At 40.9% G+C, this 25,626-nt stretch overlaps 1 protein-coding gene across 4 annotated transcripts in view; it reads right to left on the minus strand.

The window, feature by feature from the left end:
* FYN (FYN proto-oncogene, Src family tyrosine kinase) overlaps nt 1-25,626 on the minus strand; it is a 143,884-nt gene that overhangs the window by 52,886 nt on the left and 65,372 nt on the right. For 3 of the 4 annotated variants that reach the window (XM_027632995.1, XM_027632990.1, XM_027632979.1), the window contains exon 3: nt 5,561-5,695. The exons of the other annotated variant lie outside the window; for it this stretch is intronic. The gene's annotated coding sequence lies outside the window, so the exon portion shown is untranslated. The remainder of the gene's footprint in view (nt 1-5,560; nt 5,696-25,626) is intronic. 4 annotated transcript variants of the gene reach the window in all.

Raw genomic sequence — 25,626 nt, forward strand, 5'->3', positions numbered from 1 at the left:
TGATGGTACTGACTACATCAGTAATGGGAAGACGCAAAAACTCTGCCCACACTTACACATACGCAAACAGAAAAGTGCTTTAGTGAGACCTGTTTTCTCAAACCCAGCTGTTGCCACTGTGGTTTCAGTGTATGACAGCTTACTGCTAGGTGACAGCTTCGGATTGTGTATTGGGTCTGGATGGAGTTAAGTTTCTTCATAGCGTTCCAAACTCTGCTGTGCTTTAGATTTGTGACCAAAAGGATGTTGATAACACACCCATGTTTTAGCTGCTTTAGCTTGCACAGCATCAGGACCTTCTTTGTTTCTCTCTGGCACTGCAGCAAGTAGGCTGGGGGTAGGCAAGAGGTTGGGAGGGAACACGGCTGGTGAATCTGACTCCAACTGACCAAAGGGATATTCTATACCATATCATGTTGTGCTCAGCAATAAAAATTGAGTTTTTTGAGAGTAGTCATTGCTCAGAGACTGGGTGAACATCAGTTTGCAGGTGGGAAGCGGTGATAGTGCATCTGCATCACTCATTTTCTTTTCAATTTCTAACCTTGCATTCCCTCTTACAGAAGAGTGTCAGTGTTGATGCACACAGTCCAACCATGAGGTCATTAAGACCAGTGATTTTCAACTCTCTATTGCCAACTACCCTACAAACTACAGTTCCCCATGTTCTACCACAGGCTGCAACTGTGCTACCTGGGATGACTTCTAGGAAGTCTATGGTGAGTCTCTATTTCCTTTTAACCACATACACTCCTGAGTGCCAAAAAGTTGAGAGATGCCCCTAGAAGCAGAGGTAACCTACACAAACCTGGATGGGGCAATCACCAGAGCAGGAGACGAGTAAGGAAGGGAATTGAGGCAGAATCCAAAAGAATAGGAGGAGAAAGAATAGATACTTTCCCTTTCTTTGGTTTCTGCTGCAGACCAGTGAACCACAGCAAAGTCCCTCTGCCTCCAAAGGTGGATCAATACTGCTCAGCTCAGAGTGGACCCTGCAGTATCACAAAGCCCAGTGAGGTTGCCTACCTCCCACTGCTACCTCAGGGAACTGTTAAGAGGTACTGCCAAAATTGCTACACATGGACCTATGCCTAAAAAGGCCTGCTCCTCTCTGTCTCTCTCTGTCTTTCTTTCTGTCTCTCTCTCCCTCATGAAAAGATACTAGCAATTCAAGACAGCAGCAGCAGCAATAGAGGAACACAAAACCACAATACTGGACAGACACCTTCTCCCCTCCATGTATTGTCCTCTTTGTCCTTGCATCAGTGTGTATGGTTGTAGAACTGATGAGTTTTCATTTTTGGTGATTGACCCCACAGCCTGCCCTGACTCTTAGGTGGCTGCACTGTTTGAATTAGAATATCATAGTCTGGAGGTGGATGAGCCAACAATAAACATGGGAGAACATCCCAGATGCTTCAAGAGTTGGGACTTCGAGTTTAAAAAAGAGGTGGTAGGAAAAATCATGATGGAAGGTCACTTCTGCTAGTCAGAGAAAATTGGGCTTTAAAAGCCATGAAAAATAGATTCTGCTGGGTTAGTGAGAATTTTCCAAAGGAAGCCAGCAAACAGCTAGAGGGCCCTTCACATTGTTCAAAATACCTAAGTATCACTAAACATATGGTAGATCTATTTTTAAGCTTTATGTCCATATCTGAGGACAAGTAGAAGAGATAATTTTATTTCATCATGAACCTGAGGTCATTGTACATACTGGTCAGGGAATGATCTGCAAGGTATGGTCATGTGTAGCGAGTCTAAGCTACAGGTCCACAATCTGGTCCTTTAGCTTAAAGCTACTGAAATCTTCTCAGCACAGCTATAGGAATATAGGAGTTCCTACTTTAAACCTTCATGGCCTAAGCAGGAAGTCACATTGAAATAATGGACTAACTGGAAGAAGCAGGAAGTCACATTGAAATAATGGACTAACTGGAAGCTGTGGATATTTAGATTAGGTGTCAGGGAAGAAAATCCTTTCCATTGGCAAGGACAGTAAAAAATGTGGAACAGACTGCCTAAGGCAACATGAAGGCTAAACAAGTATCCGCCAGGCATGGCAGTGTCTCTGGAGGCATGTTCAGGGGGATGGGTGAGTCTCTTGCAATCTGGTTTTCTGTTATGCAATGAGTGACCAAAACAGCAGATCCTAACTCTATTTAATAGCCTATTCCCTAAAGCCAGAGGAAGGCTGATTTCTTTGTTTCTCTCACTCTCTCTTTCATTCTTTCTCAAAGATTCATATGCTTAGGAGAAGAAACTGTACTTTAATTCTGGTCTGCGAACGAAGGTGCATTTGCCAAGCTCAAAAACCCATCTGAAGACCCTGTTAGTCACACAGAATCAAGTGCGGAAGTTTGCCACAGTGGACATTTGCTCAATTTAACATGCAGGAGTATCTACAATGGTGCTCCTTGTCTGGTGGTCCAGAGTGCATTGGAGCCCATAAATCACTGGGTGGTCCACAAGCCCATACCACACACCTGACCAAGCAAATACACATCCACTGGATGCTGTGGTAACATTTGGTTGGTGGTGTTTGAGCTACCCCTCACACTGCCTGCACGCCCTCCCCAGTTTGGCCCTCTGAGTAAGAGCAATTGACCCAAAGTGCCCTTGAGGATGGCTCCAACCATCCTCATCAGCAGAATGAAAAGAGCAATGCGTGATAAAGAGGTAGTCAACAGAGGTTTCTCTGTTTCTGTGTATTTAAGGCATAAAGACAAGTGCAGGACTGGATGGTAATCTGGAGCAGACAAACAGGGTTTCACTGAAAATTACTGTTTTGCGATACACCTCATGAACTACACATCTCTCAACAATTCAGGATATTGCGAGATTCTGTTTGGAGTTCCTCCCTGTTTCCTAGCACAAAAAGACAAAAAAATGAAGGCTGCTGAAGTTATAAACTAGGTAAACAGCACAGGGGACAGATGTCATATTTGTGGATTGTGTTGTAAAAGGAAAGGGACCTCTTGATAGGGAACAAATACACACTTTATAAGCCAGGTTGGCTGGACAAGTTGGGTTAAAGAAACAACCACAGTCATATGCAGCATAAACCCATGATATTGAGGACAACATTAACCAAAGCAGAGGCTATGAGAAGACAAATCTTTTTAGTTGCCTATATGCTAATTACAAGAATCTGAAAAAAATGGATATATCCTCTGCCTGCAAAGCAACAATGCAAAAAAATACTCCTGAAAAATAATAGCTACATTTAGATTATATTACTAACAGAAACAGTTGTAGTTGCAAAGTAACAATGCAAAAAATATTCCTGAAAAATAATAGCTACATTTAAATTATATTATTAACAGAAACAGTTGCAGTCAATTTTAAAAGTTCCAAAAGGAAGAGGGGAGTTGACAGGCCATATATGTCACAAATGATGTCTGTCCGAGTGCCCAACAACTTGGAAGTAAAGAATCTTGGAGAGTACAGAGATGATGGACTTCTTCAACACCTATATACAAGAAGTACAAAATCCCTCCCTGTGTTACTTAGGCTGGAATCCTTATGTCACTAGCACTACACCCTTGTACTTTCCGAAGGGCTACAAATGACAAGTCACTGACTGCTAATTTAAAAGAAAGATCAGCCATCCTAACCCTGTGAAATAAAGCTCTTGCCAATTAGCTAAATGAGTCATACACAACATAGGCCTTGCAGCACCAAAGGGGAAAGAGAATTCAGAAGCAGTTCACCGCATGATCACCACAACATGAGGAGCTTATGGGACGTAGCTAAACTCCACTGTACACAAGCTAAACCCTGTGGTGATCACACAACCATGCCATGCTCAGCAGGACCCACTTACTTGCTTCCTTCTCCAGCCAGGGACTGCAACTGGCAGGAGCTGCAGGGCCAGCACAAGCACAACTTACTGCTGGTCCCATGATGGAGCTACCTGAACTGCCTGTGAGTCATATGTGGTTTAGTAGAGGAGTCAGAGCATCCCTGCTCTCCACTGTGTCTCAGAGGGAGGAAATGATCACAAACCATAAGGTTACTGGTTGTTTAGACTGAAAAGGACCAACGCTTCCTGTGCAGATAGCTGACATTGTCTGCAATCAAATCCAGACTAGCAAAATTTTAAGAAATATATGAACACATGCTCTTTATATATGCATAAAGTAAAATCACAGTGCATGCTTTCTGAGAGGCAATTTCACAAAACTAGAGCGAATGGGAGTCAAATCAGGCTGAAGGCAGAACATACAGAAAGTTGCTGACATTGTAAGCAGTTTAAGACATTTCCTAAATGCCTACAGTGCTACAACCATGAAAATGGGCTAGATAAAAATAACACACAATAAAAAAAACCCAACAGCTGGGTTGTTTCACAAAGAAGTGAAAAAACATATAAAATGTTATATACGAAACTGATACATGAAGAGAGAAAGGGGAAAAGATAATAACAAGCAAAAAAGCGAAATAAAGATTATATAGAGGAATGAAGAAGACACTAGGAAAAATTAAGGCAGATAAAATCAGTTGCGTAATTTTTTATTTTTCTAAATAGATTATGAATGCTGAATCCTGAACAATACAAATGGTAAAATAGTTCATAACAATATGACAGCAACAGGAGTTATGAAAAAATATTTCTGATTGGGACACAGATAAAAGGCTGGATGATCTATTTATGATGATGATAATGGAATAGCTTCCCACCACAGTAGCCCCTGGAGAGGGGTTGTTAAACAGCAGATAAACAATTCTGGGTGATTCAGATGAGTTACTAGCAATAAACTTGTTTCAGAAGCTTTTAAAGATCTAGTCTTTGAGTTGCTACTGCTGCATCTAAAGCAGTTCTGGGCCACTGGGGAAGGACCAGGGGCAGGAGGAAGGCTCATATTGGGCTACTGTTTAAGAGAGGTAAAAAGTAATTACACACCGATTGGCTGAGTCTCCAGTGTTTTGCAGAGGATAAAACAACCAATATAGATCTCAATTACTAATTTTTTTTAAAGCTCTGTAATAAAAGTCAATTAACTTGGCTTTAAGGGAAATAGATCCTGTCAAACTAATTTGACGTAATTTCTTGCAAAAATTACAAGTTCACTTGATGAAGGCAGCTTTGTTAACAGTATTACAACTCTAAGTGATTTGACTTGTTCTGTAGGATATCTTTATGAAGAAACTGAATGCTTTGAAGCCTTATGGAGTGTCTCCATCTATACACGGAGAGCAGGACTCCATAGGTGGAGAGCACTGTATGAGGTCAGGCAAAAACCTCGAACTTATTTTATACTAAAGTCACTTCTGAGTCCACAGTCATATTAAAAGCACTATAAAGCTGATAAATGAAGGAAACCAATGTGTAATGGCAAATGAGAAACTTTACTATTTAATAGCCTTATCAGTGACCTGGATTAAAGTTAAGTCATCGTGGTTAGACACAAGACTGTGGACAGCAGAAAACAAACCACAAAAGGATAAGCCCTACAAGAGCAACTGGAATATGTAGAAAGATGGGAGAAACCAGTTTAGGTGTTAATATGGCCAAGTACAGAATCACCTTATTAGAATAAAGAATACAGGCCATACTTACAGGGTGAGAGGGAGAGAGAGGACTCTATTCTCCAAAGCAGAGACTGAATATAAGACCCGGGATCCTGGGAAGCAATCAGCTTGACATGAATTCCCCACGCAAGGCTGTGGCCAAAAGGGCTAATGTGAGCCTCAGCTGTACAAACAAATGAAAATCAAAAGATGAGTAGGTAGGTTATGGTGATGCTGCATTTGGTTCTCATTCCTCTGCTCCATGAATAACATATTCAGGTTCTGCTGCTTCATTTTACAAAAAAGTGTTGGAAAAATTGGAAGAGTGTTCAGGGAAAAGAAATTAAATAACTGAAAACTGGGTGGCAGAAGGCTTTGTTATAAACCAAAATCTTAAATGGCATTTTGTTATTTTGTTCACAGTATAGCAGTATTCATACAATGAATAAATTCGGCAACTGCGGGCTCTAATCTAGCAAAGGTGGAAAAAGCATTGGAACGGAATGCTATTACAGTCCAGACTGTGAACAGGCAACTTTGTTCTGCTTTTTCAGCAATGATCTGTTATGGGTAATTAGCCAATAATTAACCCTTTACACAACAGGTTGTGATGTGCTGTCCGTCTCTGCAAAGTTGTGGAAGTAACTATGCTCGATTTAAAAAGGATGCACACCCACACGGCTTGGGTTAATAGGCACAAAGCAGGAGCTCCTGCAGGTAAGACCTACTGCCTGCCTAAAGCTGGAGGTCAGGTGAGTGGTCACTACATCACACTGGGCTTTGTGTTGCCACCAAGAAACACTCCTCCAGGGTAGTAATCCTGGCAGCCTTCATGCTTATGGCTTACAAAATATCTCCAGGGGAAACCCCAACCTTTTGGGGATGAGATGCCATCTAAGTACAAATGATGCCCAACTGTCTGTCTTGTGCAGGATCTGCAGGCTCTCAATTCCCAGCACTTGCTCCACACAAAGCCTCACTGTACAAAGTTCCTCACACTGAAATGCCAAGGAAACCACTTTCAGGAAACTGATGGGTGTTATTACAGCTCTGACACTGAGAGAGTGCCTGCGACTCCTCGCTTCAGCAATTCACTTTGTCTGCTGCCTGCTACTGGGACCTTGTCCCAGGGATCTGCCTGGGATTTCATCCCAGTATCACCCAGCCACAGAAAGTGACCTCAGAGAATCATGGTGAGGGAAGAAGTCCTCCATATCTCACAGATATTTCCTGTCCCAAATTCATCCTTTCGGGATGAATTGTTGGACTAGCTACCTTCTTCAGGAAAACAAGTTAGTGCCTTTAAGCAGGATGAGTGGATGTGAGCATTGCTCCTGCAGGCACCTCCTAGGTCACTCAAGACATACATATGTCTTCTCATTCTCTTCCCCCATCCTGAAGGAACTGGGTGCTGCCAAGAAAGCTTTTCATGCTCTGTCCCAAGGCTGAGGTTGGGCAGGTGGGTTCCTAAGGACCTGGCAACTGAATTTGCTTCATCCCACAGCATGCCCATATTTAGATTTGGTGATTTTTAAAGAGGCAGTGCAAGCTTTTGTCCATGCTATCTGTCCCAACCTGGGCCTTTGGCCAGAAAGTATTAATCCTATCAATGTGCAGGAGCAGGAAGGTAGGGAAGTGTTTGATTTGTGCCAGTTGCTGGTATCATCTCATTTTAAGCTTCTCGAATGAACCCACTTACGACTGAATGCTGCAGTGTAAATTCTGCAAACGAAATAGATAAAATAATCCCAATTGCTTGAGCTCAGGACTGGTTCACATATGCCACTCCAGAGATTTAGAAGACTTTATTTCAAACAAACATCTAATTATATTTAATTATGATTCTACATATATTCTTCTGTTCAATCGGTGGGAAAAATGTTTTTCAAACTTTAGGTCACTCAGTAAGTGATGCCTGCTAAAACACAGCATGCTCAACATAGTAAAATCTCAGTGCTATGTTACAAACATAAAAGAAACATACATCTTCAGTAAAATTGTAGTACAAAACTTCTGCAGAGTGAACTAAAACAAGAAAGTCTGTGGAAAATTTTAGGGAGGAAGATGGCTTGTCCAAGCATGGTGTGTGTATATATACGTGTACATGCATTCATACACAACCACTTCATCCCTGCTATACCCAATATTCCTATCAACAGTTCTCAAGACTCAAACCTGGCAACTCTTTAGTGACTAACAGAACAAAAGTTTTGGGAAAGCTGACTGAGAGTGAGGTTTCAGAACTACTAATAAAAGATGAATCAGACCCTGCAAAAGTATGGTTTGAATTGTGCACTTTTGCATCTTAATACTTTCTGTCCTCCTGGATGCATTTTTCTTCCTCTTCTTCTGGCACAACTCCAACTACATCCTACAGCATGAGGATATTCTGTTAAGCACATGTGCAACTGTGTTTTTAAGCCTCGTAAAGGTTTGCTTATGTCAAAAGTTGTACCATTACAAGGATCACAGAGGCTAGACTCCACAAATATAATTTTACAGATGAAGTAACTGTGGTAATCTTCCTAAACATAAATGATAGAAACTACACAGAAACAAAGAGCTTTAATGCATGGATTTAAAAAAATCTTTTTTTGAAATATTACAAAATAAATAGATGCAAGACTTGTCCTTTTATTCCAGACACACAGACAAAGAATTATATGGGAGAGTGAGAGACTAACCATTCCATCTGCCTTTGTAATTCACCCAGACTAGACACAGAAACGCTATGGAATTTAATGCAACAAACCCCAGAAGTGTCACTTTTGCAAATCTCAAGAGGCATCATTGACCTGAGGCTGGCTGCAGTTTCTGCCCCAATTCCAGTTTAATGTATTCCAGTCTGACCCTCAAGCGACAGTGCTGCTGGAGAACACGCTAAGAAACAAATGCAGGCAATTGCTTTGACATAATTCTTTTGGACACAGGCAGATCGAATGTGCTGATGTCAACAGAGACCAGAAAACAGTTTTATCCAATCTCCTTTCCCCACTGAAGAAAATGAGAGAAAACAAAGCACAACCCAAAACCTAGCCAAACACATGCCTATCTCTCAGCAGCAACACTGATACATGCTGTCTAAGAAAGGGAGAGCCAAGACAAACATTTTTAAGTAGCATTTGGATGTATACATAGCATTTAATCTATAGCTTAAATTTACATGACTTGTATATATAATTGGCTCGTTGCACATGAAACACCTGTTCTATAGAGGATATTAATTTAAAACCTCAGGAACAGCCTAATTCAGTCCTTTATGGACATAGTACATTCAAAAGAGTTCCTAACATAGTTCCCTCACTTCAAAACAAAACACTCTTCTTCCCTTTCTCCCATTCTTCTAAAATTTAGGGGACTGCGTGGACCTGTTTTCAATATGATTGTCCTGCCTTGCCACTCACCTCAATACCCAATCTCTAGCAACTTTCAGGCCGCATAGTTTGATGTCAGAGAACACTGAGGCAATACTGATGTTTTCTGCACAAGGACAGCAAGAGGAGAAGCTGGGAATATTTTTTTCCATGGAAAACATGAATTATGGTAGGAAACCAGATCAAGGATGATACAATGCCTATCTTGAGAATAAAAGGCTAAGCTAAAGATTTTCTTCTCCGCCTGGTTGCTGTTGCTCCTGAAATAACTGCAGTATAAAAGGAAAATATAAAAATCCCACATATCAATGGTACAGTTTTTCAGAACTCATGAGGGAAAATACCATGACTGAACGTGGTTTGTCTCTCAGCTTTATACAATGAAAACAGAAAAAAGAACAGATCCCAAACTCATTCCCTCCTCTCTCTTTTACTTCCTCTCCTAAGAAAAGCTTCCACCTCTGCTACTCACAATTTTTTTTTTCTCTCATTCCTCCAGCTCCTCCCTGCTTCAGTCCATGCAGAAAGATTGTCTGCAATGGTATAACGCAAAATCCAGATGAAACACTCAGGGCTTCCTCTTTCTGTGTGCCTGGAGTGTTTCCAAGAAGAGAAAGTCTTGTGATAATTCTCACTTTGCTCTTCTGCAGCTACTTGAGTGGGTCACTCTACCACAATAAAAGCCTGCATCTGCTATCTGACCATGATCGAGAGACAGATAAAAATTATCATTTTGAATGTCCATAAGAAGTGTGGTCTCAGAGAAGACATATCATGTGTTACAGCCACTGAAGTGGAATATCCCTAGACAAAGAAAAAACAGACTTTTGTCCTTCTTCGCCTATCACCCTTGATGTGACCTGCCCCCAGAATGTGGTCACAAAATGTGGTCCACTGAGCCACTGAGTCTGGCTGAGCATCAGAAGCCACAGAATCTTTTAAGATGTGTTGGGACCTGTATATATGTTGTAATGTTTAGGCAATAAGGGTTTTAAGGCTGCAAAGCATCAGGAATTATAAATAATTTAATCATAGAATCATAGAATGGTTTGGGTTGGAAGGGACCTTAAAAATCATCTATTTCCAACCCCCTTGCCCTGGGCAGGGACACCTTCCACGGGTGGTTCAAAGCCCCATCCAACCTGGCCTTGAACACTTGCAGGGAGGGGGTATCCACTTCTCTGTGCAACCTGCGACAGTGCTTCGCTACCATCACAGTAAAGAATTTCTTCCTAATATTTAATCTAAACCTGCCCTGTTCAGTATCTTTGTTAATGACATAGGCAGTGGGATTGAGCGCACCCTTGGCAAGCTTGTGGATGACACCAAGCTGAGTGGTGCCATTGACTACTGGAGGGAAGGGATGTCATCCAGAGAACCTTTACAGGCTTGAGAAGTGGGCATCTGTGAACCTAATGAAATACAAGGCTTAGTGCAACATCTTGCAGCTGGGTCAGGGTGAAGGATGAAGGATGAAGGAACTGAGAGCAACCCTATGGAAAAGGACTTGAGGATACTGATGGATGAAAAATTAGATATGAGTTGGTAATGTATGATTCCCGCCCAGAAAGCCAACCATATCCTGGGTTGCATCAAAATAAGCATGACCAGCAGGTTGAGGGAGGTGGTTCTGGTCAGCTCTCATAAGATCCCATCTGGAATACTTCATCCAGTTCTAGGGTCCCCACTACAAGACCTTGGACCTGTTGGAGTAGGTCCAGAGACGGGCCACAAAGATGATCAGAGGGCTAGAAAACCTCTCCTATGAAGACAGCCTGAGAGAGCTGGGGTTGCTCAGCATGGAGCAGACTCCAGGAAGACCTTACAGTAGCCTTTCAAAACTTAAAGGGGGCTATAAGAAACATGAAGAGAAACTTTTTACCAAGACCTGTAGTGATAGGAAGAGGGACAACAATTTTAAACTGAAAGAGGGTAGATTTGAACTGGACATAGGAAGAAATCTTTTCCAATGAAGGTGGTGAGACACTGGAATAGGTTACTCAGAGAAGCTGACAAAGTTCCATTGTTGGAGATGTTTAATGTCAGATTGGATGGGGCTTTGAGTAACCTGGTCTAGTGGTAGGTGTCACTGTCCAGGGCAAGAGTTTTGGAATAGATGGACTTTAAAGGTTCTCCCAACCCAAATTATTCTATGATTGATGATTCTGTTATTGAATTGGATTGTCACCTCCATGGCTGCTATCACAAAACAGAGTTGGTGCAGTTCATGCAGTTGGGCCTTAACGGTGCTGTAAGACAACTTGTGGAGTATGGGTACAAACCTGTATTACTGTAGACAGAAACAAATAAAGTACCTCCACTCTAGGATTAAGGGACATGAAGAAGAGAGGATAAGATATCTATATGATTCTGTCTAAATGCATAGATGATACAAAACAAAAAGCAAGAACCAAAAGCACTCATATCTTCACATTTTCATTTGTATGAAGAGTCAGTCTTTTATTTCTTCCATAATGTAAAACTCCAGTTGTTATGACAATTACAGCAGTTGTTATGTAGTTCACGTTCACTATCTTTTCAGAGCGTGAGAGGTCTGATAATCTGCAGTTTTTGAATACTTCCCTCTAAACATGCTCATCTAATATGACTCCAGTTTTCAGCAACAGCAGATTATCTGTTGTTTGACTACTGCAGGCTGTTACAATATTTTAACAACAGGAAATGTGTGTTCCATACATAAGAAGACTACACTTACAAGAAATAATGCAGGAAGGTGATCTAATTTCTCTTCTGCTTCCTTCCTTCTGCAGTGTGCTGCATTGAGATGTTTGTTCCAATACACAGATATTAATTCAAGGCCAAGATTTTATTTAGCCTGATCCCGCAAAACAAGCCAGCAGTTAAACTGCAATTCAAACACCTCAGCTTTTGTGCTGCATTCACATTCATGTAAGTGATTTAGGTAAGTGGGTTGAAAATTTCCCTTTTCAAGGTTATTGAGCCTGTCTTATCCATGGCTGGATATTTGTGTCAATGCTACAGTTTTGAAACTCCTGCAAATCAAGAACACCTCCCAAAGGTGCAAACAGTACATCAAGCAGGAAATGTCAATTTTGAAGGGTCTTTGTTGTTGTCCTGAACCTCAGTACTGCAGACTGTAAGGAAATGGCCATTTTGCTGCATTTAGGGAAAAAGCACAAGATCCTCACAAAGCGCCATACCCACCCATGGACGTTACCCAGCTAAAACTGCTGAACCAAGGAATTTGTGTAACTGTTATGCTTCACTCCTCTGCTCATGAAAACCAGTTTTTAATTTAGGAAGTCTGAGGCAGCCTTTAAATAGGAAACTTTAAAGTATTCTTCTATACTTATCCTTGACTGGCGATACATGTATATAATAAATTATAAATGGCCACATGCTACTGCCTCCTGTCTGCAAGCTAAAAGCTGGCAAGATAGGCTATACTGCTACAGGGCCAAATCTGCATCAGGCAGGTTGCTGAATTTGGGAAGTTAGGAGCACTAGGATTCACAGGCTGACCGGTCAGTGCTGACTTCTGCTTGCCAAAGTTCTTGGAAAGGGATAAACAGATGGGTCAGGAAAGGGTAGTACTCTGAACTGGATTGCATAGCCATAGAAATAACATCTGAGATCATTTGCTCTCTATCTTCTATGCTAAAAACCATTAGACCATTAAAACCCTTCCCACTATATCCTGCATTATTTGTGAGATAACAAGACTACCTCTTTCATATTTATGTGTTAGAGAGGTACATAAAATACCAATAAAATTAAGGGATACTTCCAAAAGCTATGTTTGTTTTGTTTATGATGTCAGTAGTGTATTCTTCTGATGAGGCAATACTGACTCTGAAATGCAGATTTCCCTATGGCCTGGCTAGAGCCTCTGTCTTTTGTTTGCATTTTGGGCACTCAATTGTCTTCAGTAAAGACGAAGTGTGAAAAATGAGGCTCCATGTTTTCTTTTGTATATACTTTTTTTCCAGAGCAGCTTTTCATATGCCAGGAGCATAAATGTAAGCAAGAGAAAACAGTCCCAATTGTGTCAGCTTCCCAGAACTATATTTTGTATGCTGGTGCTTTTGTTTCCTTGCAAGTTCAGCATTGCTTTAATGGCAGCACCTTGGATTCCCCCTCCCCCCAACAAGTGATACATATTAGTACATCTGTTTTCTCTGTAAAGTCTTTCTGCATTCTTTGCAGGGCACAGGAAGGATGTGGGCTCCTTTTCACATTCAAATGAGGCAAATTAGCCTTTGCCTGGTTCCTACAGTATAATGCTTATTTTACATTTAAGCATGAGAAAAAGGGAGGAAATAAACCCCAACATATTAGGTGGGTTATATGTTTCATTTTGGTACAAGCTTAACTGAGCCTTCTTTTGCAAACTGCATTCCACAGGGCATAATTTCAGGATGATGTTCAATAGTTTAATAATGTAAAGTGACTGAATAGTCTGCACAAAGAAATAGCAGCCACAGATACATTAAACGTGTTGAAAAATGCTTAAAATGTCAACGTGAATCAGCAGGGTTCAATCCAGGAGACTCCTGAAGTGCACTGATGGTAAGTCCCTAACACAGGTGACTGGGTTCACAACTGGAAATGCTGTGCTGGACTTAATACTTACAAACAAATCTATTTGAGCAGATCCAGCAAAGGTCTGCAAAGATGGTTAAGAGTTTAGAGCATCCCTCCTATGAGGAAAGGCTGAGAGAGCTGGGACTCTTCAGTCTGGAGAAGAGAAGGCTCAGGACAATCTTATTAATGCATATAAATACCTCATGGGAGGCAGTAAATGAGACGAGGCAAGAGGTCACAGTGGTGTCCAGTAACTGGCAATGGGCACAAATTAAAATACAGGAAATGCTATTTAAACATAAGAAAAAACCTATAGTACTGTGAGGGTATTGAATGGTGGCACAGGTTGCCCAGAGAGGTTGCAGAGTCTGCACTGCTACGGATATCCAAACTCCATATGGATATGACCCTGAGACACCAACTTTAAGTTGACCCTGGTTTGAGCAGAGGGTTGGAGTAGATGATCCTCAGAGGCCCTTTCTAACCCCAGCAATATGTGATTCTGCCAGGTTATACGCAGACCTGCTGCACTTACAAAAATCCTCCTCTCACTCCTTTTAGGAGACAGAGACAAATGCAACAATCTAGTAAGTTAACAAAAGCATGGTATGCATTTTGCAGTGAAAAGGTGTGGTTCAAATTCCTGCTTTTTTAGATCCTGTGCTCTAATTCAAGTGCTAAAGCTAAGAGATGGGATGCAAGAGAAAACAAACAACTGCTTGGTAAACTGTGGTTTAGCACAGACAGGTAGCACTAGGTGGAAATTCAGTGCACACTCTTTACACTACAGCAACTTCTTGCACACCTAATGCACCCTATGCACAAGGTAACATATTCCACATACAGAGGACAGAAAATGAAGTAGTCAGGTGCTGTAAATTTGCACTAGGCTTTACTGATAGCAATCTCCTAGAGCAACATGCCCTTAGCTCTGTTGACAGTCATGGGCCAGATTTGACATAGTTTACTGAGAGACCTGAAAGACATTTTGACACAGCTGCTAATGCATGCAAGTGCTTTGTCTATCTTGGTTGCCATCCTCATCCACAGTACTGGAATGCACTAGTCTTGCAACAACCAGTGGATTGTGTCCTTGGTCTGAGGACTTGCAAGACCCATGTCCCAAGTCCTTGTTCTGCTCATGAACTACCTCTTGAAATAAGTTACTTGCTGTTGTTCTTGGTTTTCCCTCTGTTCTAACCCGAGTCACTGTACAATGCACTCTCTTCTCGGTCTGTGTGAGCAGAGTCCTGCCATGGCCTCCCATCCCCCCCCATGGGAGACTTGAAGCCTGCTCTGGCCACAGAGCAGCAACAAGAGTTCCTACACCCTCAGAGCTGACACTGGTTTTTCAGACACCTGGCAGTCCAAAGAACACAAGCACCTACTGTTCTCATGCACCTATTTCCCCTCCAAAGCCAAAAGCATCCAAATTGATTAGTTTTGCAGCACAAAATGGAATGGCAACGCCATTATTTGTGTCAGCCTGAACTCCTCTTCACCTTCAATCTCGCTCGTTAGAGCAGCAGTACAAAGCTCCAGCTCAGAGACCTAGAGTAAAGGTAATCTGGTCTGGCTTTAGATCCAGACTTCCCCCAAGTCTAAGCCCACTCAGTATCAGTCTCTAGGGATTCTCAAGTCGTAGGAGGAACAAGGCTGCTTGATTGGACCCTGATGCCTTTAACAATAGTTACTTAAAAGTGTTGTGCCAAAGAGGTAAGTGAAGAGGCCTGAATAACTCAGAAAGTTCTCAAAAACTATATAAATGAAAACAGATTTTAGGCATCCTAGGAAGAGTAAGTTTCTCTCTACTGAGGTATCCGTAGCACACTTAATCCATAATTTGTATTGAATCCTGTTAAAATAATGAGATTTATTATTCCTATCTTGTGTCCTTTCTGAACACTCTGGGAGGGTGTGGGAGAGGGAAGAGAGAAAACTAGTTATCAGTCATCACTTACCAAGAGCAGATTAAGCACTCAAAAGTTATACATTCATGTATAAATGACTCAAGGGAGTTTCATTTATTCCTTTTCTCCTAGCTTATATTTTTTGCCTCCTATCCTGTAGCCCTTGTTCCCCTTGCTCTTGGTCACAACCTGCATGCAGTGGACAAGTTGGAGAGTAGCAAACAATTCTGGATTTTCATCATGAGAATTCATTTGGATTCTCTTTCCCAGACCTCAGAGCATGCCTGATTCCTGGGAGCAGAACAGAGAACAAGAATAGAGTTAATCTTTAGCAATGTGATAAAAATCACTCTCTCACACAGACAACTCGAGAGGGATTTCAACAGAGCTGTTCTGCCAAGCACCTGATAGCAAAATCTGAAACTGTTGCCAACCCACACTTTCCTGCTCACAGACACAGCTAACTCAGTCCCTCCCCGCACTCCCTCTTGTCTACCTGGAACTAAAATGTAAGTCACCACTGAGCATACCATCTCACCAAAATGAGAGGCCACTATTTCCATAACAGACACAGCACTGCCACTTTACAAATGGAGTCACCTCATATTTCTTGTATTTTTTTCTTTTTTTTTTTTTAAATTAAAAAAAATAGTTAGGAAAAGCACATTAAGCTATCAGATTCGAAAGATGGGATAGGAGGACAGGACACATGGAGATTTGATGGCTTTGGTGCAATCTAATCCACCAAGGAGCTGGCAGGTGAGCCGAGCAGCTGGGAAGGGAGGGGAGGGGGGGCAGCAGGAGATGCGGGAAGGGCTAGCAACTTGCTCTCCCAATGCCAGAGTGCCAGCTGGCAGCTACATGTTGCTGGTTGCGTGTGGGCTGTGAGTATAACTGAGGAGATGAGCCTTCAGGAGAGGAGCTGTCTGATAAATCATTAATGAATGAAAATATGAAGTAATCTGTCTGCCTGGGAGGCGGAATCGTCTAATGATGAGGATGATGGACTAGGAAGCCGGAGATGAGGTTCCTATTTCACCCACAAGACCGCTGGCACACCACCTCCTTTCGCTGTGCACAAGAAGATACATCCGCTTCCTTGCATTGCAGGGCTCTTCTCTTAAAATCAGCACAGGAATTCCATGATCTAGGAGATGAAATTTACAGCATCCTTTGTGAAAACTGCACCCCCAGCTTTGTTTCTGTCACAGGCAGCACACAAAGAACCAATATTCCTTCTCAGAGACAGCCTTCACTAAACTAGATTTTTTTCAAAGCCATAACAAAACCTACTACAACCTTTCACCAGCACAAGTAGTATTTAATTTTAAATTGATTAACTACATACACAGTACTAATTACCCACGGGTTCTTTGGGTTTTTTTACCAATCAGACTGTTCTTTGGAATCATAAGGGTATGTCTCTGTGTGAACGGGGATGCTCTGCTTTCACTGTGCTCTCTGAAACAAAGAGGAAAACGTTTGAGAAATGATGTTGAAAGGTGCATTTGTGTTTATGGGGATAGCTCCAGGGGCACCAGACACAGGCAGTCAGAAAACGATGAGGACGTCAAGGGAAGGGGCAGGAGGTTAGCACAACTTCTTTTGCACAAAGACCTAGCAGAATGTGTCATACCGCACAAAATCAATATGGACCTTGCATGAAAAAGTAACTGTCAGTTTTGTACAGTTCTCAGGCTTATTTGGAAAGATGCTCACAAAGGTGATTCTTGATTTGTGTGAAATCTTTAACTGCTCTCTTTTCTTTGTCTTAAAATCCCTGAACATTCAGGAGTATTGTTTTAAAATAGTATTATTCTAAAATAAACACATTCCAGGGTATTATTTTAAAATTAATACCTAAGACAGACATGGCACAAATCGACATGAATCTGTCTAATGTTGGCACACTTGTGGGGTAAGAGATACAACTTCTTTATCATTCAATGTACTTAAAACATGATTTTTCAGAGAGAACAATGCACAGATTGTAGCAGAAACCATAAACAGAAGACACATATGGCCATGACAGAGACTATGTTTATAGAAACTTAACCAAGCACCTTAGCAGATCTGTGGTGTTTAACTACATACCTATTTGTGGCACTAGAGTCCAGTTTAATTATTCTGCCAAACACCTCTGAGCCACAACAAGTTTATTACAGTTTACCAAAGGACTTGCTCAAGCAATTTTACAAGGAAATTGCATGTGTCTAATCTAATTGCTAGGAAAGAGCTAAAATTACATTAGTCTTGAAAAGACCAAGAAAGAAACAGGAAGCTCCGAAAGGTTCAAGAGGTTTCACAATGCTGTTCCTGTAAATCACAGTGTTAGAGGTTTGAGGACAAGTTCCCTGGAGAGGCTCCCAGTCACGGTCAGACACTGTTTTTCACCCAGAACAAACACAACACAGGTGAGATGACTTACAGCACATAAAAGTATGATTTCGCACATACTTGAGCCTTCTACTGGTTTCTGAATACATTTACATAATAAGTGGGGTTTTTAAGTTACCCACTGAAGAGGTAATACAGATTTAAATGATCTGGAGTGTCAGTTTCTGCTATTTGCATACTTTAGCAGCCTTTGCAAAAGATTTAACTGGGCTCCATTGAAGAATCCTATTTTTCAAGTCTTTGTTTAATCCTAAGATAAGGAACACCTACAAAATTTAACAAATGGACTGGGATGGCTTAGATGTTTCCAGACCCTTGCAGGATAACAGCATGCAACATCAGAAGGAATTGCTTCTGTAAATTACAGAAAGTGTAATTGGAGGTTGCTGGACATGTTAAACTACTGTCAAACTTGTTAGCACAATAAATATGCTGAATAACCACAGAAGTACCTTTGGAGAGTCACTTGCTAGTTTATATCTTGCCAAACTGACCAAGAAGAGATTTCTGACATCACCAACAGTTACTCTGACACTTTGCATGAACTGCCATGGTTTCAACTGACCTATTGTTTTGCTTGTGCGTTCTGGGTTTAAAGAAAAAAAAAAAGGAGAAAAAAACCCAGCTCCCTTCACACTCCCCCACTCCACTGACACAAATAAGCCTAGGGCAGATGACCTGGACTCAAACTGGTTAAACACAAGAAAGGGCAAGTTGAGAGCAGACAAAGCAAGCTCCAAGGGGATTTCTCTTCGACTTTCACAGTTTTCTGGTGCTTCAACCAATGCTGACTTGCAGAGCATATTAAATTTTCTGCTCTTGCTGTCCACTATTATTAGAGAACTGTCCATCAAAGAACAGATTTCTATCAGAGCTGGTTATAAACTTGAAGAAAATATACAACTAATTGCCAGCTGTGCCTAGGGTGTTTTCTTCCTCCATCATGGAACTGAAAAATGTTTTATATTTTTTGTTGTGCTTTTACCTTTTTCTTTTTTTTTTCCTGGTCTTAAATAATTAAGGAAAGCTCTTGTCTGGATGACAAGTAGAAGCATCTCCAACCCAGAGGAGCCTAAAGCTACACCATAAAGCTCCTGGAACATATCCCAGACATAAGAAATCCAAAAAAAAGAGCATAGGAAGACATTGACTATATTCATGGGGAGCTTCAAAACCAGGAGAAATATTCTGGGAAAAAAAATATCACAAGAATTGCTGGTTACAGTGGAAGCAAAGCAATCTCAATAACTTGACAGCAGCACTCTTATAGCTCCTGCTGAAGCAGGATGGTGGCCTGGAATGGTACTGGTCTCTCGTAGTATTGAGGACGAGGCCTTTTAGAGAAGAGGAAGTTAAAAGTGGTGGCTTAGGAATTTTTTGTTTCTTTAATCAGAAGCACAACTAGGGAAATATTTAATATAGTGACTGAAACTTTTGATATTAAATAACAGAAATATTTCATACAGTAATTAGAAGTCCTGCACAATACACGTGACTTTCAATGATGTCTCAAATATATTCCTCAAAGAAAAAACATGATTTTCTTTTGATTTTTGGAAAATCAATGGTGCCATAAAAGGGATCTTGCAACAACAGAGTAGCAGGTCTGTGTTTCCCACAAAATTTAAAATTCAGGTCTCACATACATTCACCCAAATCATAGATGCAGAAAAGCATAAAAGTAGATGTAAGTTAGGGGACCTAAGCTGGATGGGAGAAGCAAAAGTACCAAAACCAATGTGAGTGTGAGCTCTTTGCAAAGACTACTGGCTGTGCACAGCAAGCAGCTCTAGCGTTTTGGTCTCCCTGTCTGGAAACAGAGCTCCTTTCTCAGAGATATGCCCAACATCCATCCACCTTTTGAAATGTTTTCAAGCTGGACTGCTTTCTGACTACTATGCAATACATAGACCCTTTGCACACTGTCACAAGAGATATTAGATGAAGGGTGCTACATCTTTTGCTGAGCATAAGCCACATGAAAGTGCTCAGAGCAAGACAGGACCACAGTTACGTGCAAAATTCACTATTGCTGATAGCAGTCAATGCCATATTCCATGTGCATGGCCAGACGAGTTTCTCCAAGTAACTGTTTCTGGATAACACCTACATCACATGGAAGGCACATGCTGCACTAACACAGAAATTATGAATACTTTAGTATCAACATGTAAGAGCAATGGGATGAGCAAAAGGCTGCTGCAAACAGCGCTGTAATTCAACACAAGCTTTCCTTCTGCTTTGTCAGCTTTGATGGATGCTCTCTCTCTCTCTGCGTCATCTGAAACACTTGGTTTATAAACTGTCTAATCGAAAAAAGAAAATGAAGACATATACTGTAATTTGCAACTGTGCATGCTAATCCTCTAACATCATCTAATGACACAGAGGAAAGCTAGTGGTTAGACTCAAACTAAGCCTCCCTGTGTAATTACAGTCAGTTAGAGGGCAAAACTCAAGAGAAAAGATATTTAAAAAAGCGAATGGAATGATCTTGGGCTCCTGCAAAGACATTTAGCACACACCAAAATGATCAAAAAGTATATTTTAAAAATAGGACTGTGGACATTGCATTGCCTTCTCAGCCAAAAAATGTGCCGCTTCACTCATATACAAATTTGTTTTCCTGTGTTTTGACACATTTGGCATAATCACCATGGTAGAAAACAATGAAAAGTCTACAGCATCTATCAGCTGTCAGTCTCTGTGCTTTCTATATGTTTACGCATGTATTTTGAGATATCCTGCTCTATAGATAGAGAAGAATTTCATGCAATGGATCTTTCATCTGCTCTGTCTGACAAGAATAAAGACATGTAGTGGCCTAAATATTTCTCATGAAAGGATGTAAACAGAAAGAAATATGGGGAAAAGGAGATTATGTTTGATAGTAAATGGCATGCAGAGAGAGATTAATGTCCTTATATTGAGGAATTAGCATTGGGGGAAAACATAGACAAAAACTCTTAAGTGTCACGCACAAGCAACAAATATTATGGCAAAATGAGGACTTTCCTAGACTGATGATTCAATCCAATTACAGCTAACCACACTCAGCACCCATCACAGCAACAGATGCTGGTGCACTGATGTAACCGCTAGCTTTAAGTATACTGTATTATAATTTGGTGTAGGTTCCCACTGAAAAAAAAAGACAAACCTCTAACTTTTGCTAAGTAGCAAAAGAGGACAAGAGACAACCTAAAATCTGTTTCCACAGTGTACAGTTGAAGTTTCTTTCACATAGAATCTTTTTTCTATCTAGCATCTTCACTGCGTGAATGGGAAGGTTTGTTAACCTAAGGAACCAAAGTAGTTAACATTTTAGATCCCATTTAAGATTCATGTCTGACTTAACTGATAATTTTACAAAGAATCTAAACCATTTAATGCTATTTTTATTTTTATCCTTCTGCCTGTAAAGTCACTTGCTTTAGTTATCATGGTTTTGCACAAAATCAAATACAAGGTAAGAAATGCAGTCTGATTAAATAAAAGCACAAAACTTATGTCAGTAAATCAATGCTGTCTGAGATCACAGAACTGCAGAATCCCACAGAATCAATTAGATTAGAAAAGACCTCTGAGATCATTGAGTCCAATCTATGACCGAAGACCACCATGTCAATTAGACCACGGCACTAAGTGCCATGTCCAGTCTTTCCTTAAACACCTAGGAGGTAGTGACTCCACTACCTCCCTGGGCAGCTCCTTCCAATATCTAATCACCCTTTCTGTGAAGAATTTCTTCCTAATGTTCAACCTAAATCTCCTCTAGTGCGGCTTAAGACTATATCCTCTCGGTCTGTCACTGGTTGTCTGGGAGAAGAGGCCGACCCTCACCTGGCTACACCCTCCTTTCAGGTAGTTGTAGAGAGTGGTAAGGTCACCCCTGAGCCTCCTTTTCTTCAGGCTAAACAACCCCAGCTCCCTCAGCTGCTCCTCATATTGCATGTGCTCCAGACCTTATCATCACTATCATCAAGCTCTGTACAGTCTAAAGACTCCCTAATATACAGAGCCAGACCACCACGTCTCCTTCCTTGCCTGTCCCTTCAGAAGAGCTTGTAGCCATCCATTGCAGCACTCCAGTCATGCAAGCCATCCCAACCACATTTCCACGATGGTGGCTATGTAATAGCTATCCTGAAAGGTTGTTGTTGATTCGATATCATTTTGTATGACTAGAAAGGCAGGATTCTCAGCACTCAGCACAGCACTCAAAACCCTAGCAGAATGAGATAGTAGATTTTATATTTCTCACTACTACTGTTGCATGACATGATTGAGGATGCACATAAAATTCAAGGTTTTTCAAGCTCCTACCAGAGGGAAAAATTCAAAGCAGACTTCTCCCTGTCTCATAACACTAAACGGGCTGGGCAGGAATGACATTTACACAGTTGAATCTTTCATTATTTTCTTTTCCTTAGAAACCATAGGAGCAATATGACTTGCTATATTATATTCCTATAGGTGGGTAGGGAACAAGTATAAAGGTCACCAGGACAAAACACTATTTATGAGAAGGCTGTATAAATCTCTGTTAGCTCTCAGTTTTCAGAGCTAACATGAACAAAAACTTGTCATGAATTTAAGCTCGCTGGACATTTTCTAAAAATCACCATCAGCAATTTCCCTGATAACATGTCTTGGGAAGTGCTGACTCTTCCAGACCAGCGGAGACTGTATGGGACTCTTTGGAGCCCACAAATGTTGTTTACCATTGCTAGCAGGGCAACTGTAGAACAATGCAGAGTGCTCCCTGACAGCTTTCCACCTCAACTAATGGAGTGTAATGTCAAGCAGTAATCTTCCCCACCACTGAGCACTGGCCTTCAGGATCCACCCATCTTCATTTTTATTTTGGAATGGGCATTGTGATATAGCACTGCAGGCATTCTCAAGACATGCATAAATGCATGATCTTTACACTAGTTTCTGTTCTTGATTTTTCTGGATTGCATCCAAGGCTTTCTTTTATCTTTGAGCGTAGCAAAGTGATAATATAAATAACTCAATGTCCAAAAATATTCAGCTTTGGTAATCTGCAATGAGATCTCTCCTCCTCTTCATGATCCTTTATATGCAGTTTCATTATGTTTGTGCCAGATGAGCATTTAAGTGAGAGGGAGATGTAATGAGAGATGAAGAACTAGAGCAGTGTGCTTCTGCTGTGAGGTGGAAACAGACACGCCTAGAGATCCATACCAAACTCTTGTTGAAGAGATCACTTGCCTATATGCAAAGTATTTAGTGCTCAACATAAAGTTTCACAAATAGCACAGAGAAATCTCCTAAATAAATCCCATAATAATTAAATCCTGATTCCACAGTATCCTGTATCACATACGCATGCATTCTGTCCTCTTAGTTTCAGCAACCTCTGCTAAACTTGGGAGATAAATAATCTCCCAAATGACTGTAACTCTAAAATCTATTAAATCCATGAAGTATTGATGAGGCAGAATTAGTGTTGAGAGAATTACTTGAACATCTCCCTCCTCCCGTACTCCATAAAAGAAACTCTAGAAGTAAAGCAGCACTGTGGCTGTATGACAAAGTACAGCAAACTCAGGTCAGGAAAATCCACATCCCTACTCATGCCTTAAACCCTACCTATAGATCTATTTGTCACTATAACACCTATTCCTTCAGTAAGAGCAATATCCACAGAAACAGCCTTATCTGATGCCCAGAAATCATGCTATGTTTTCTTTTTAATCCAAGATATGATCTGTGTCTTACACACAGCATACCAGGCTCTCTGTGCAGCACTCCTCACTCCCTGTGCTGCAGGGCTCATTAGCTGTGGGTTGAGTGAATTACCTACCAAGACCCTGTTGCTGCCTGATTATAAACTTGGCACAAACAGACCCAAGTTTGGCAATATTCTCTGTGCTGGATGTCTGTTGGGCGGGTTTTTTTCCCCCTTGCTTTGTTGCTGTTTTGGATTTTTGGCATGACGTCAGCCAAGATTTTTCAAGCTAATTCTGAAGCAAGGCATGGGAAAGTGGAGTGATTGTTCACGTGAAAAGCTTCTGGCTGCTCCTGGAACAGCTCAAGAGGTTTTGTCAGTTGGACCATAAACTTGCAAGGTGTCAAAGCAAAATCTTTGTGTTTTGATCTTTGCAGAAAATTGCCAAACAAGGCTAAGTTACTAACCTCTGAAAAAACCCCCCTCAATTCGCATGAGCTCACTAAGGAAGTGATGCTTCCCAGCAACTAAATTCCCACCTACAACACCCCAGGATCCTACTACCAGTTGGGAGGGACCTGCCTGCTCCAAGCTGCACTTATACTTTAACATTAAATGATCAGAGCTGGACATGAAACCAAGTGCAAGGTTGTTCCACATCTAATTCTATACTTCTAAAGGGTTGGATAGCCCTTAGGACATAAATGTTTGTATTCAGTTCTCTAGACAGAAGGGAGGGGAACATAAAGTATAAGAACATACCAGTGTGATGGAACAGGAGGTTTTGTATCGACTGCACCAATGCATATACAGAAAAGAGCAGTGTTGATATAACACTCCCTAAAGCAACACCTAAATTTTCAAACTTAATGTTTTTCTTTCAACAGAGCACTTAGAGTGCTTATTATCTAGATTTAAAACAACACAACCAATTTACCACTTGCTAAATCCTATCATGGATATTCAAGCTGCTGTAATGTGATCCGCTGCACACATCTCTACCATTGAGCCAGCTGAAAAAGGTGAGAAGTACAGCTGCATGTAGTGCTCTGCTCCATCTGATGTCTTAACTGTTCTTCCCTATTGCTTCTCCAGTGGCTAAAGCAAGAGAGATATCCACATAGATGGCCCGTGGACTAACTCTCTTTTGCTGAGCAATTCCAACAATTGGATCACTTCAAACTCAGGGGAAAAAAAAAAAAAAGCTCTAATAAACGAATTACCAGTGAAATGTAGGAAAAGACTTGGGAAAATTACAGCGACTTAGTCACAAAGATCTTTTCTGCAGGAGACTGGAACATAATCTCCCTGTGCAGGGTTATCTGATTTAATAAACTGAACAAAAGTATAACAATGCTTCACAGAGAGCAGACTAAATCCAGTCTGGTTGGGACTGGACACATGCAGTTCTGGGCAGGAGACAAACTGCATTTCTTAGAAATCTTATGGACCAGATTTAACATTTACTATACTCAGCAGTACCAACATGCACATCTTCTGCACAGACTAGACTGGAGGAAAAGAAATAGACTAAAATGGAAGGAATCACAAGCATTGCATAGCAAATCTTGGTAAGCCCCAAATATATTAAAATGTTCAAGCACTCCGCACACTCTCCTTCCTAAGGAGGAAGACAATCTTCAGCTCATAGGAAGACATAATGATGGTAGGCAACAGAAGTACTCTATGAGGCACATCAGTGCCCAAGCTAATGATTCTGGAAAACTAAAAGCTATTAAAAATAGGACCAAAATACACCAGGTCAGCCCTAATTACAGAGAACGGCTAATGATTCTGGCAAGGTCTCTTGCATGTATGGCAGAGTACAGGTAATAAAGCAAAAGTTACAGCAGGTTATTTTTGCAGTGAGAGCACATATTTCAAGTTCTTTGCAGATACTACATAGTTGCTCTATAATACTTTTTGTCAGAAACCTGACAAGTGTGAAGAATTACCAAGAGAAATTCAATAGCACTTCTGGTAGGCATCAGAGATATAAATAATTGTACCATACAAATTGAACACCCAGGAATGCACAAGGCATCACTATCTTTCTAAAGGTAAAAAAATTTAAGATGCGTAAAGATGCTGAAAATCTGTTTTTATATAATTTCTTAAAATCAAAGCAGTCATTATCTGCTTCTTTTTTTGTTTGCTTAAAACAGAGAAG

This window comes from Corapipo altera, unplaced genomic scaffold, assembly GCF_003945725.1.
Source record: "Corapipo altera isolate COAL_440 unplaced genomic scaffold, ASM394572v1 2b, whole genome shotgun sequence".
Lineage (NCBI taxonomy): Eukaryota > Metazoa > Chordata > Aves > Passeriformes > Pipridae > Corapipo > Corapipo altera.